The sequence below is a fragment of the Salmo salar genome, chromosome 02 (assembly GCF_965601325.2).
Source record: "Salmo salar chromosome 02, fSalSal1, whole genome shotgun sequence".
Lineage (NCBI taxonomy): Eukaryota > Metazoa > Chordata > Actinopteri > Salmoniformes > Salmonidae > Salmo > Salmo salar.
In genome coordinates this window covers 2,077,862-2,092,191 of record NC_138292.1, presented here as the reverse complement: position 1 = coordinate 2,092,191, position 14,330 = coordinate 2,077,862, and the positions used below count along the sequence as shown (strand labels likewise).

Sequence of the window (14,330 nt, the reverse complement as noted above, 5' to 3'; positions counted from 1 at the left end):
TGTAGATGTACCTAGGTTAAGGTGGTATAGTATAGTGTAGCTGTACCTAGGTTAAGGTGGTATAGTGTAGATGTACCTAGGTTAAGGTGGTATAGTGTAGATGTACCTAGGTTAAGGTGGTATGGTATAGTGTAGATGTACCTAGGTTAAGGTGGTATAGTATAGTGTAGATGTACCTAGGTTAAGGTGGTATAGTATAGTGTAGATGTACCTAGGTTAAGGTGGTATAGTATAGTGTAGCTGTACCTAGGTTAAGGTGGTATAGTATAGTGTAGATGTACCTAGGTTAAGGTGGTATAGTGTAGATGTACCTAGGTTAAGGTGGTATAGTGTAGATGTACCTAGGTTAAGGTGGTATGGTATAGTGTAGATGTACCTAGGTTAAGGTGGTATGGTATAGTGTAGATGTACCTAGGTTAAGGTGGTATAGTATAGTGTAGATGTACCTAGGTTAAGGTGGTATAGTATAGTGTAGATGTACCTAGGTTAAGGTGGTATAGTGTAGATGTACCTAGGTTAAGGTGGTATAGTGTAGATGTACCTAGGTTAAGGTGGTATGGTATAGTGTAGATGTACCTAGGTTAAGGTGGTATGGTATAGTGCAGTTTTACCTATGTTAAGGTGGTATACGTCTCCCCAATCTGGCAAAACAGGGTCATGGCGAAGGCCATTCCAAAGATCATCAAGCCTGCGATGCCAAATGCAATCCCCAGGGTGATGAATGTACCCTTCGCCATGACTGACGTCACCAACTTGATACAAGGTCTCAAGTACACTTTGCGTCGTCCATCTGCGAGTTTGCACTCCTGACTGGTGTCATGGCAGTCACAAGAGACGGGGACTGTTGAGCCCCAGTCTGAAGGTCCATGGATCAGTCCACAACACTTTGCCTGCTCTTCCAGTTTCTGCATGAACGTCTGGAACAAAGACGACTGGTTGCTCAGCGGTAGCAGCTGCTCCGTCAACCATTCCTCAAACTTCTTCAATCCGACAGCTCCCAGGATTCCAACGATCATCAGGAGGATGAAGATGAGGAGCAGCCCGACGAAGAAGAGCATGAGCAAGACGCGACTTTCCCTGACGGCTCCAAAGCAGCCCAGGAAGCCAAGCACCGTGATGATGGTACCGACGGATATCAGCAGGTTCAGCCCCGGTAACAACCCTCCGAACACAGGGTTCACTTTGAGGTAGACGGAGACCCCAAGGATGATGCATCCACTCATCCAGAACAGTAGGTTGAAAACAAAGAGTAGGTACTTGATACATTTGTTCACAGCCATCTTCTAAGCTTCCAACAGCCAGGCAAGACGTGACGTGACAGAACAACTGGAAGATGTATTGTGTGAGGGGTGAGTGTACCGGATCTGTCACCTAGTGAAAAATAACAACCCGAAGCTGTAGGTGTGGCTACTGACTTCTCATTCCAGAAACCAACCGTTTTCTCCTTATGGTGAAACCCCCAACGGCAACAAAGAGACATGTCTAAAAACTGACCCTGGTTCAGCCCTCTGCTAGACTACTTCAACAAAGAAACACGTCTAAAAACTGACCCTGGTTCAGCCCTCTGCTAGACTACTTCAACAAAGAAACACGTCTAAAAACTGACCCTGGTTCAGCCCTCTGCTAGACTACTTCAACAAAGAAACACGTCTAAAAACTGACCCTGGTTCAGCCCTCTGCTAGACTACTTCAACAAAGAAACACGTCTAAAAACTGACCCTGGTTTAGCCCTCTGCTAGACTACTTCAATAAAGAAACACGTCTAAAAACTGACCCTGGTTCAGCCCTCTGCTAGACTACTTCAACAAAGAAACACGTCTAAAAACTGACCCTGGTTCAGCCCTCTGCTAGACTACTTCAACAAAGAAACACATCTAAAAACTGACCCTGGTTCAGCCGTCTGCTAGATTACTTCAACAAAGTCTGAGCAGTGAGCTCAGCTTGAGGGTTTTAGATTTAAATGCATGACTATGCAAAGACTTCAGCAGTATCCTGTATGACATGCAAATCATTTTTAGCATGCCCTGAAGACTCTCTTCTTGCAAACGGTTCAGGTTAATCATGACAAACCAGCCTCCACCTGAACAGTTTCTCTCCCTGTGCTGTGGCCCTCACCACTCTCCACCTGAACAGTTTCTCTCCCCGTGCTGTGGCCCTCACCACTCACCACTCTCCACCTGAACAGTTTCTCTCCCTGTGCTGTGGCCCTCACCACTCCCCACCTGAACAGTTTCTCTCCCCGTGCTGTGGCCCTCACCACTCACCACTCTCCACCTGAACAGTTTCTCTCCCTGTGCTGTGGCCCTCACCACTCTCCACCTGAACAGTTTCTCTCCCCGTGCTGTGGCCCTCACCACTCACCACTCTCCACCTGAACAGTTTCTCTCCCTGTGCTGTGGCCCTCACCACTCTCCACCTGAACAGTTTCTCTCCCTGTGCTGTGGCCCTCACCACTCTCCACCTGAGCAGTTTCTCTCCCCGTGCTGTGGCCCTCAAAACCCTCTACCTGAACAGTTTCTCTCCCCGTGCTGTGGCCCTCACCACTCTCCACCTGAACAGTTTCTCTCCCCGTGCTGTGGCCCTCAAAACCCTCTACCTGAACAGTTTCTCTCCCCGTGCTGTGGCCCTCACCACTCTCCACCTGAACAGTTTCTCTCCCCGTGCTGTGGCCCTCACCACTCTCTACCTGAACAGTTTCTCTCCCCGTGCTGTGGCCCTCACCACTCTCCACCTGAACAGTTTCTCTCCCCGTGCTGTGGCCCTCACCACTCTCCACCTGATCCACAGAGACTAAAGGACTATGTACTCTATGCTGCACACTGTATCAAGCCACATATAATAACTGCACTTGTTTCATCTGAACACAACCCTGCATTACACACTGTACATAGGCCCCTATCATTGCACTACGTTACGGAGCATCCCTACCTCTGCAGGTAGATATTTATATATTGTTCTGGAGGCAACTCTGCAGACGGTTCACTAGCTGGAACACAAAGTCATAAAATCTGATTTGATACCAAACCTTAACCACACTGCTAAATCTAATTCCTAACCCTAACCTTAAATTGAGACTAAAAAGCATACATTTTTACAATATAGCCAATTTTAACTTTGCAGCTGGCACATCTACAGGTGCGGAAATCGCTCAGTTTTACCCTCCAGGACAAGACTCATCCCAATAAACGTCACCCTGAAAAGATGTCCATCACTAGCAGAACCCTTTCACCAAGTAACATGCTGAGTATGTGCAAATGTACATGCCAGAGGAAGGTGATTCTGATTCTGAACAAAATGGCATAAAACATACGAAGTCCAAAAGTTCTGCAGTCATTTCCATGGGTCGGAGAGAAGAGGTCCCTGAACAGCTGGTTGTATTCATGCAAGTCATATTGGGTTGAAGATATTGACGTTTTAAGGAAATATTTTTTGACAAAATGAATTCAAATTCAAATACATAGACAAGTTTTTTATTTTTTATTCTATTGCTGTGGATTGGACAGGTGAGATCCCTGAACCAATAACAGTTGGTTGTATTCATGCAAGTCGTATGGGTTGGAAGCTATTGAAGACAAGAGGTCACTGAACAAAGTCAAATTGGTTCAAGATCTCGATGTCATGCAATAATAGGCATTGCAGTTTTAAGACGGTCCCTTAACCCTCAGTTTTAGGACGGTCCCTTAACCCTCAGAGCAGTGGGGAGAAACATTTCACCTACAAAAAGGAAATACGACACTGAAATGCATAAACATACGGTGTAACTTGTTCACTATCATCAGCTAGTTTAGGAAATGTGGTTTCTATCATCCTGGCTCCTTTGAAGAGGTATTGATGACCAAAGTCTGAATCATTAATATAAAAGTTAAATATAGAGTAGTCACACTGAGCCTAAATAACAGCTCTGTGTTCTATGAAGGATATTATGGTGGAGGGCAGCACCTCAGAACATCCTCACACACACACACACACACACACACACACACACACACACACACACACACACACACACACACACACACAATTGCCTCTAAAACACTGACTCCAGCCAAACAGAACGTATAAATCACTCTTAAAGCTGAGTTAGGCAAAACAGTCCTACTGGTCGCCCCAGACTGAAACACTGACCCCAGACCAGACAGAACATATTAAACAGTCCTACTGGCCGCTCCAGACTGAAACACTGACTCCAGCCAGACAGAACATATTAAACAGTCCTACTGGTCGCCCCAGACTGAAACACTGACCCCAGCCAGACAGAACATATTAAACAGTCCTACTGGCCGCCCCAGACTGAAACACTGACTCCAGCCAGACAGAACATATTAAACAGTCCTACTGGCCGCCCCAGACTGAAACACTGACCCCAGCCAGACAGAACATATTAAACAGTCCTACTGGCCGCCCCAGACTGAAACACTGACTCCAGCCAGACAGAACATATTAAACAGTCCTACTGGCCGCCCCAGACTGAAACACTGACTCCAGCCAGACAGAACATATTAAACAGTCCTACTGGTCGCCCCAGACTGAAACACTGACTCCAGACCAGACAGAATATATTAAACAGTCCTACTGGTCGCCCCAGACTGAAACACTGACCCCAGCCAGACAGAACATATTAAACAGTCCTACTGGTCGCCCCAGACTGAAACACTGACCCCAGACCAGACAGAACATATTAAACAGTCCTACTGGCCGCCCCAGACTGAAACACTGACCCCAGCCAGACAGAACATATTAAACAGTCCTACTGGTCGCCCCAGACTGAAACACTGACCCCAGCCAGACAGAACATATTAAACAGTCCTACTGGTCGCCCCAGACTGAAACACTGACCCCAGCCAGACAGAACATATTAAACAGTCCTACTGGCCGCCCCAGACTGAAACACTGACCCCAGCCAGACAGAATATATTAAACAGTCCTACTGGCCGCCCCAGACTGAAACACTGACTCCAGCCAGACAGAACATATTAAACAGTCCTACTGGCCGCCCCAGACTGAAACACTGACTCCAGCCAGACAGAATATATTAAACAGTCCTACTGGCCGCCCCAGACTGAAACACTGACTCCAGCCAGACAGAACATATTAAACAGTCCTACTGGTCGCTCCAGACTGAAACACTGACTCCAGCCAGACAGAACATATTAAACAGTCCTACTGGCCGCCCCAGACTGAAACACTGACTCCAGCCAGACAGAATATATTAAACAGCCCTACAGACTGATGTGCAATGATGTCTGAGGGAAAAACACAGTGTTTATTGAACTAACGTCTTTCTTGTTGTAATATCGCTAACGGACGTGGCAGTTTCACCGCTTTGGTTTCCAGCTTTAAGAAATAAATAATGTAGATAATCAAATGAATCAAATCACCGGGAGGCAACGCTGAGTGAATCTGTGAGTTTTTATGTGTACAGACGTGGGCGGTGGTGTTTGCTGAGTTCTTCGGATTGGGGGAGTGATATTTTAATAGTTGGGTCTCTCTCGCTCTCTCTCACCCTCCCTCCCTCTCTCACCCTCCCTCCCTCTCTCACCCTCCCTCCCTCCCTCTCCCACCCTCCCTCCCTCCCTCTCCCACCCTCCCTCCCTCTCTCACCCTCCCTCCCTCCCTCTCCCACCCTCCCTCCCTCCCTCTCTCACCCACCCACCCACCCACCCACCCTCCCTCCCTCTCACCCACCCACCCTCCCTCCCTCTCTCTCTCACCCACCCACCCACCCTCCCTCCCACCCACTCACTCACTCTCCCTCCCTCTCACCCACCCTCCCTCTCTCTCACCCTCCCTCCCTCCCTCCCTCCCTCCCTCCCTCCCTCCCTCCCTCCCTCCCTCCCTCCCTCCCTCCCTCCCTCCCTCCCTCCCTCCCTCTCTCACCCACCCACCCTCCCTCCCTCTCACCCTCCCTCCCTCCCTCTCTCACCCTCCCTCTCTCACCCTCCCTCCCTCTCCCACCCTCTCTCCCTCCCTCTCTCACCCTCCCTCCCCTCCCTCCCTCCCTCCCTCTCTCACCCTCCCTCCCCCTCCCTCCCTCCCTCTCTCACCCTCCCTCCCTCCCTCTCTCACCCACCCTCCCTCCCTCTCTCACCCTCCCTCCCCCTCCCTCCCTCCCTCTCTCACCCTCCCTCCCTCCCTCTCTCCCCCACCCTCTCTCCCCCACCCTCCCTCCCTCTCTCACCCTCCCTCCATCCCTCTCGACCCTCTGTGTGTAGATTGCTTCAAAATCCATACCACTTTCTCTGTGTTTTCTTTAATTGAAAGACAAACAAATTACTTAACTAAATGACTATTGCCCCATAGCACTCACTTCTGTCATCATGAAATGCTTTGAGAGACTAGTCAAGGATCATATCACCTCCACCTTATCGGTCACCCTAGACACACTTCAGTTTGCATACCGCCCCAACAGGTCCACAGATGACACAATCGCATCACACTGCTCTATCCCATCTGTACAAGAGGAATACCTATGTAAGAATGCTGTTCATTGACTACAGCTCAGCATTCAACACCATAGTACCCTCCAAGCTCATTATCAAGCTGGGGGCCCTGGGTCTCAACCCCGCCCTGTGCAATTGGGTCCTGGACTTCCTGATGGGCCGCCCCCAGTTGGTGAAGGTAGGAAACAACATCTCCATTTCGCTGACCCTCAACACTGGGGCCCCACAAGGGTGCATGCTCAGCCCCCTCCTGTACTCCCTGTTCACCCACGACTGCATGGCCATGCACGCCTCCAACCCAATCATCAAGTTTGCAGACGACACAACAATAGTGGGCGTGATTACCAACAACGACGAGACTGCCCTCACCTCCTCCCTGTAGGCTCTTGGAGTGAGGTGTCAGGAAAACAACCTCTCACTCAATGTCAAAAAAACAAAGGACATGATCATGGACTTCAGGAAACAGCAGAGGGAGCACCCCCCTATCCACATCGAAGGGACAGCAGTGGAAAAGGTGGAAAGTTTTAAGTTCCTCGGCGTACACATCACGGACAAACTGAAATGGTCCACCCACACAGACAGCGTGGTGAAGAAGGCGCAGCAGCTCCTCTTCAACCTCAGGAGGCTGAAGAAATTTGGCTTGTCACCAAAAACACTCACAAACGTTTACAGATGCACAATCGAGAGCATCCTGTCGGGCTGTATCACCGCCTGGTACGGCAACTGCACTGCCCGCAACCGTAAGGCTCTCCAGAGGGTGGTGCGGTCTGCACAACGCATCACCGGGGGCAAACTACCTGCCCTCCAGGACACCTACAGCACCCGATGTCACAGGAAGGCCAAAAATATCATCAAGGACAACAACCACCCGAGCCACTTCCTGTTCACCCCGCTATCATCCTGAAGGCGAGGTCAGTACAGGTGCAACAAAGCTGGGACAGAGAGACTGAAAAACAGCTTCTATCTCAAGGCCATCAGACTGCTAAACAGCCATCACTAACATACAGTGGCTGCTGCCAACATACTGACTCAATCTCTAGCCACTTTAATAAATGGATCACTAGTCAGTTAATACAATGCCACTTTAATAATGTTTTCATATCTTACATTACTCATATCACATGTATATACTGTATTTTATACCATCTATTGCACCTTGCCTATGCCTCTCAGCCATCGCTCATCCATATACTTACATGTACATATTCTCATTCACCCCTTTAGATTTGTGTGTTTTAGGTAGTGGTTGGGGAATTGTTAGATTACTTGTTAGATATTACTGCACTGTCGGAACTAGAAGCACAAGTATTTTGCTACACTCGCATTAACATCTGCTAACCATGTGTATGCGACCAATAAAATGTGATTTGATTTGGAGTTTACTTGGGTTTAATCCATCACTGTGACACTGTGGTTGGGGAGGACAGTATAATTGATCACATTATGAAAGACAAGTATTGTAATTTTGAATTCCGTGAGTGTGGAAGAGGTAAAAAAAAATATTGTTGTCTATCAACAATGACAAGCCACTTGGATGGAAAATTACTGAGGATAATAGCGAATGATATTGCCATGTCTTCAATCTAATCCTACTAGAAAGTGTGTGCCCTCAGGCTTGGATGGAAGAAAAAGTAATTCTGCTACCCAAGAATAGTAAAGCCTCCTTTACTGGCTCAAATAGCCGACCAATCAGTCTGTTAAAAACCCTTAGAAAACTTTTGGAAAAAATTGTGTTTGACCAGATACAATGTTATATTGCTGTAAACAAATTGACAACAAACTTTCAGCACGCTTATAGAGAAGGACATTCAACAAGCACGGCACTTACGCAAATGAGTGATGATTGGCTGAGAGAAATTGATGATAAAAAGATTGTGGGAGCTGTTTTGTTAGACTTGCGGCTTTTGACATTATCGATCATAGCCTGCAGCTGGAAAAACATATGTGTTATGGCTTTACACCCCCTGATATATTGTGGATAAAGAGTTACCTGTCTAACATAACACAGAGGGTGTTCTTTAATGGAAGCCTCTCCAACAATATCCAGGTACAATCAGGAATTCCCCAGGGCAACTGTCTAGGCCCCTTACTTTTTTCAATCTTTACTAATGACATGCCACTGGCTTTGAGCCAATGTGTCTTTCGTATGCGGATGACTCAACACTATACATGTCGGCTACTACAGCAAGTGAAATCACTGCAACACTTAACAAAGAGCTGCAGTTAGTTTCAGAACGGGTGGCAAGGAATAAGTTTGTCCTAAATATTTAAAAAACTAAAATCATTGTATTTGGAACAAATCATTCACTGAACCTTAAACGTCAAATAAATCTTGTAATAAATAATGTGGAAATTGAGCAAGTTGAGATGACTAAACTGCTTAGAGTAACCCTGGATTGTAAACTGTCATGGTCAAAACATGTTGATACAACAGTAGCTAAGATGGGGAGAAATATGTTCATAATAAAGCGCTGGACTACTGTTCAGTCGTGTGGTCAGGTGCCACAAAGAGGGACCTTGGAAAATTACAATTGTCTCAGAACAAGGCAGCACGGCTGGCCCTTAAATGTACACAGAGAGCTAATATTAATAATATGCATGTCAATCTCTCATGGCTCAAAGTGGAGGAGAGATTGACTTCATCACTACTTATTTTTGTAAGAAGTGCTGACAAACTGAATGCAGCGAGGTGTCTGTTTAAACTACTAGCACACAGCTCAGACACCCATCCATACCCCACAAGACCTGCCACCAGAGGTCTCTTCTCAGTCCCCAAGTCCAGAACAGACTATGGGAGGCGCACATTACTACATAGAGCCATGACTACATAGAACTCTATTCCACATTAGGTAACTGATACACGCAGTAGAATCAGATTTAAAAAACTGATAAAAATACACCTTATGGAACAGCGGGGACTGTGAAGAGACACACACAGGCACAGACACACATACACATGATAAGACACACACTCTACACGTACACATGGATGTTGTATTGTAGATATGTGATAGTGGAGTAGTGGCCTGAGGGAACACGCTACATGTATTATAGATATGTGATAGTGGAGTAGTGGCCTGAGGGATCACGCTACATGTATTGTAGATATGTGATAGTGTAGTAGGGCCTGAGGGAACACGCTACATGTATTGTAGATATGTGATAGTGGCCTGAGGGAACACGCTACATGTATTGTAGATATGTGATAGTGGAGTAGTGGCCTGAGGGAACACGCTACATGTATTGTAGATATGTGATAGTGTAGTAGTGGCCTGAGGGAACACACTACATGTATTGTGTAAAGTGTTATGAAATGTAATGTCATGTAATATTTTAAACTGTATATAACTGCCTTAACCCTGGTGTCCTGGCTAAATTCCCAATCTGACTCTCATACCATCATGGCCACCTAATCATCCCCTGTTTCTAATTGGCTCATTCATACCCCCTTCCTCTCCCCTATAACTATTCCCCAGGTTGAAGATGTAAATTAGAATGTGTTCTCGGTCAATTTACCTTGTAAAATAAGGGTGAAATATATAGACATGGAGTATTTACTGCTACAGTATAAGCACATATGTTAAAGGGTTATCCTCTTTACAATGCATTCAAATGAGTCTCGCCAGCAGGGCTTGTCTACAATGAGCTAGTTTAGTATTCCATGGAATTCTCTCTCCCATTCATCTCTATCTGGAGGATTCAAATGAACCTAACTGCCAGTAAATTAGCATTTGTTGCCAAGGGAATCGCCAACGCTGAGTGTGATAGAGAGAGAGAGAGAGAGCAGTTATCCAATCACAATGTTGATCATCCTGATTCAGCTGGCACTGGGTGGAGGGGGCAGAGAGGGGGGAGGGAAGGGAGAGATGTGGGGGAGGGGACAGAGAGGGGAGAAGTGTCAGACATGGTAATGGGGGAGACCGATACATATTTGTGTATTTATTAAGGATCCTCATTAGTTCCTGTCAAGGCAGCAGCAACCCTGGATTAGACCCTTTTTTTTTCAATTTTCTCCTGAAATGACATACCCAAATCTAACTGCCTGTAGCTCAGGCCCTGAAGCAAGGATATGCATATTCTTGGTACCATTTGAAAGGAAACACTTTGAAGTTTATGGAAATGTGAAATGTCATAGAATATAACACAATAGATCTGGTAAAAGATAATACAAAGAACAAACTAACCGTTCTTTTGTATTTTTTTTGTACCATCATCTTTGAAATGCAAGAGAAAGGCCATAATGTATTATTCCAGCCCAGGTGCAATTTAGATTTTGGCCACTAGATGGCATCAGTGCATTTCTGTTCAAACTTTTGTGTCAAGACTGCCCAAATGGGCCTAATTTGTTTATTAATAACTTTTCATGTTCAAAACTGTGCACTCTCTTCAAACAACAGCATGGTATTCTTTCACTGTAATAGCTATTGTAAATTGGACCGTGCAGTTAGATTAACAAGAATTTAATAACACCCCTACTCCATCTGAAAGACGGCACCCTACACAGGGCAATGTCCCCAATCACGGCCCTGGGATATGTTTTCGTCCAGAAGAAAGAGTGCCTCCTAGTGGCCTGGTCCTCCAACACCACCTCCAGCAGCTTCTAGCCTCCATCCAGGGACTGACCAGGACCGACCCTGCTTAGCGCAGCATCTGGCCTCCCATCCAGGGACTGACCAGGATCGACCCTGCTTAGCGCAGCATCTGGTCTCCCATCCAGGGACTGACAAGGATCGACCCTGCTTAGCGCAGCATCTGGTCTCCCATCCAGGGACTGACCAGGACCGACCCTGCTTAGCGCACCATCTGGTCTCCCATCCAGGGACTGACCAGGACCGACCTTGCTTAGCGCAGCATCTGGTCTCCCATCCAGGGACTGACCAGGACCGACCCTGCTTAGCGCAGCATCTGGTCTCCCATCCAGGGACTGACCAGGACCGACCCTGCTTAGCGCAACATCTGGTCTCCCATCCAGGGACTGACCAGGACCGACCCTGCTTAGCGCAGCATCTGGTCTCCCATCCAGTGACTCTGCTGAACCTGTCTCCACTGTGTCCTCTAACAGCTCAATAGAAGGCTCAGAACTATCCTGGGTCTCGTTTTCCTCTATTCGTCGCATCTGTCTCCTGGCAACAGACCATAAAACACACTAAAGGATGCATATTAGCAGAGACAGAATTGAATCAGGCTCACAGGAGCAGCCTTAACACATGTTGTTGGATATTCAATTGAATTAGGCTATTGAAGCCAGTGGGATAGAATGGTAGCAGCTACAGTAGGCTGGGGAGAACAAGTAGAACAGCTTGATAAGGACAGATAATATCTGATGGTGGGTGCATGACGCCTTGGGTTGCAAAAATCTACAAACAAAAACCCAAGTTGAAAGATTCCTGGAATCTGGAGAGAATAAGCAGGAAATACAGCAATCGAGATATCCTGGGAATTCTGGGAAAGTTACTGAAATGTTGCAGCCGTAAAAACACCTCTGCAAGTCAGTATAGTCGATTACCTACAGGATATTACCTACAGGATATTACAGGACATTACCTACAGGATATTACCTACAGGATATTACCTATTACCTCTACAGGATATTACCTACAGGATATTACCTACAGGATATTACCTACAGGATATTAGCTACAGGACATTACCTACAGGATATTACCTACAGGACATTACCTACAGGACATTACCTACAGGACATTACCTACAGGATATTACCTACAGGATATTACCTACAGGATATTACCTATAGGATATTACCTACAGGATATTACCTACAGGGTATTACCTACAGGATATTACCTACAGGATATCACCTACAGGACATTACCTACAGGATATTACTTACAGGATATTACCTACAGGATATTACCTATAGGATATTACCTACAGGATATTACCTACAGGATATTACCTACAGGATATTCCCTACAGCCCGGACATTACCTACAGGACCTACGGTTACCTACAGGATATTACCTACAGGATATTACCTACAGGACTACCTCGGTACCTACAGGATATTACCTACAGGACATTACCTACAGGATCCCACGGTTACCTACAGGATATTACCTACAGGACACCTCGGTACCTACAGGATATTACCTCGGTACCACGGATATTACCCGGCTACCACGGATATTACCTACAGGATCCACGGTTCCCACGGCCTACAGGATCACGGTTACCTACAGGATATTCCCGGTACCACGGACTACCTCGTCCCGCTACCACGGATATTACCTACAGGACTACCTCGGCTACCTACAGGACACCTCGGTACCTACAGGATATTACCTACAGGATATTACCTACAGGATATTACCTACGGTCCAGGATATTACCTACAGGATATTACCTACAGGATATTACCTACAGGATATTACCTACAGGATATTTTGTATGAGGCACGTGTGACTGCTTTGACGTCAGAGACTGCTCCCAAAATGGCACCCTGTTCCCTGTATAGTGCACTACTTTCGACCAGGGCCCTATTCCCTGTATAGTGCACTACTTCAGACCAGGGTATATAGTGAACTACTTTTGACCAGGGCCCTATTCCCTGCATAGTGGACTACTTTAGACCCGGGCCTGTAGGGTCTGTAGGGCCTGTAGGGTTAGTCTGTTGCTGAACAGACTAACCCCAGCCTCATAGCATCAGACACATTTCACATTCCCTCCACCATAACGTTGTCTCTGACAGTGTTTGGCTTCCCTCCACCATAAAGGCCTGCACCATTCACACCTCTTCACCTCTCTCTCTCTCTGGGGGTCCACTGGGACTGTGTGTGTCTCTTATGAAACTCCAGTCACACAGGGGATGTCCACCCTTCATTCTCCATGTTATTACAGTCCTATAACACATACTGTTCATTCTCCATGTTATTACAGTCCTATAACACATACTGTTCATTCTCCATGTTACTACAGTCAGTCCTATAACACATACTGTTCATTCTCCATGTTACTACAGTCCTATAACACATACTGTTCATTCTCCATGTTACTACAGTCCTATAACACATACTGTTCATTCTCCATGTTACTACAGTCCTATAACACATACTGTTCATTCTCCATGTTATTACAGTCCTATAACACATACTGTTCATTCTCCATGTTACTACAGTCCTATAACACATACTGTTCATTCTCCATGTTACTACAGTCCTATAACACATACTGTTCATTCTCCATGTTATTACAGTCCTATAACACATACTGTTCATTCTCCATGTTACTACAGTCCTATAACACATACTGTTCATTCTCCATGTTACTACAGTCCTATAACACATACTGTTCATTCTCCATGTTACTACAGTCCTATAACACATACTGTTCATTCTCCATGTTACTACAGTCCTATAACACATACTGTTCATTCTCCATGTTACTACAGTCCTATAACACATACTGTTCATTCTCCATGTTACTACAGTCCTATAACACATACTGTTCATTCTCCATGTTACTACAGTCCTATAACACATACTGTTCATTCTCCATGTTATTACAGTCCTATAACACATACTGTTCATTCTCCATGTTACTACAGTCCTATAACACATACTGTTCATTCTCCATGTTATTACAGTCCTATAACACATACTGTTCATTCTCCATGTTATTACAGTCCTATAACACATACTGTTCATTCTCCATGTTATTACAGTCCTATAACACATACTGTTCATTCTCCATGTTATTACAGTCCTATAACACATACTGTTCATTCTCCATGTTATTACAGTCCTATAACACATACTGTTCATTCTCCATGTTATTACAGTCCTATAACACATACTGTTCATTCTCCATGTTACTACAGTCCTATAACACATACTGTTCATTCTCCATGTTATTACAGTCCTATAACACATA

General features: G+C 45.8%; 1 pseudogene; it reads right to left on the bottom strand.

Annotated features, from left to right (window-relative positions):
* Positions 1 to 200: 200 nt before the first annotated feature.
* On the bottom strand, positions 201 to 1,326 carry LOC123738940 (tetraspanin-8 pseudogene; annotated as a pseudogene).
* Between the last annotated feature and the right edge of the window lie 13,004 nt (positions 1,327 to 14,330).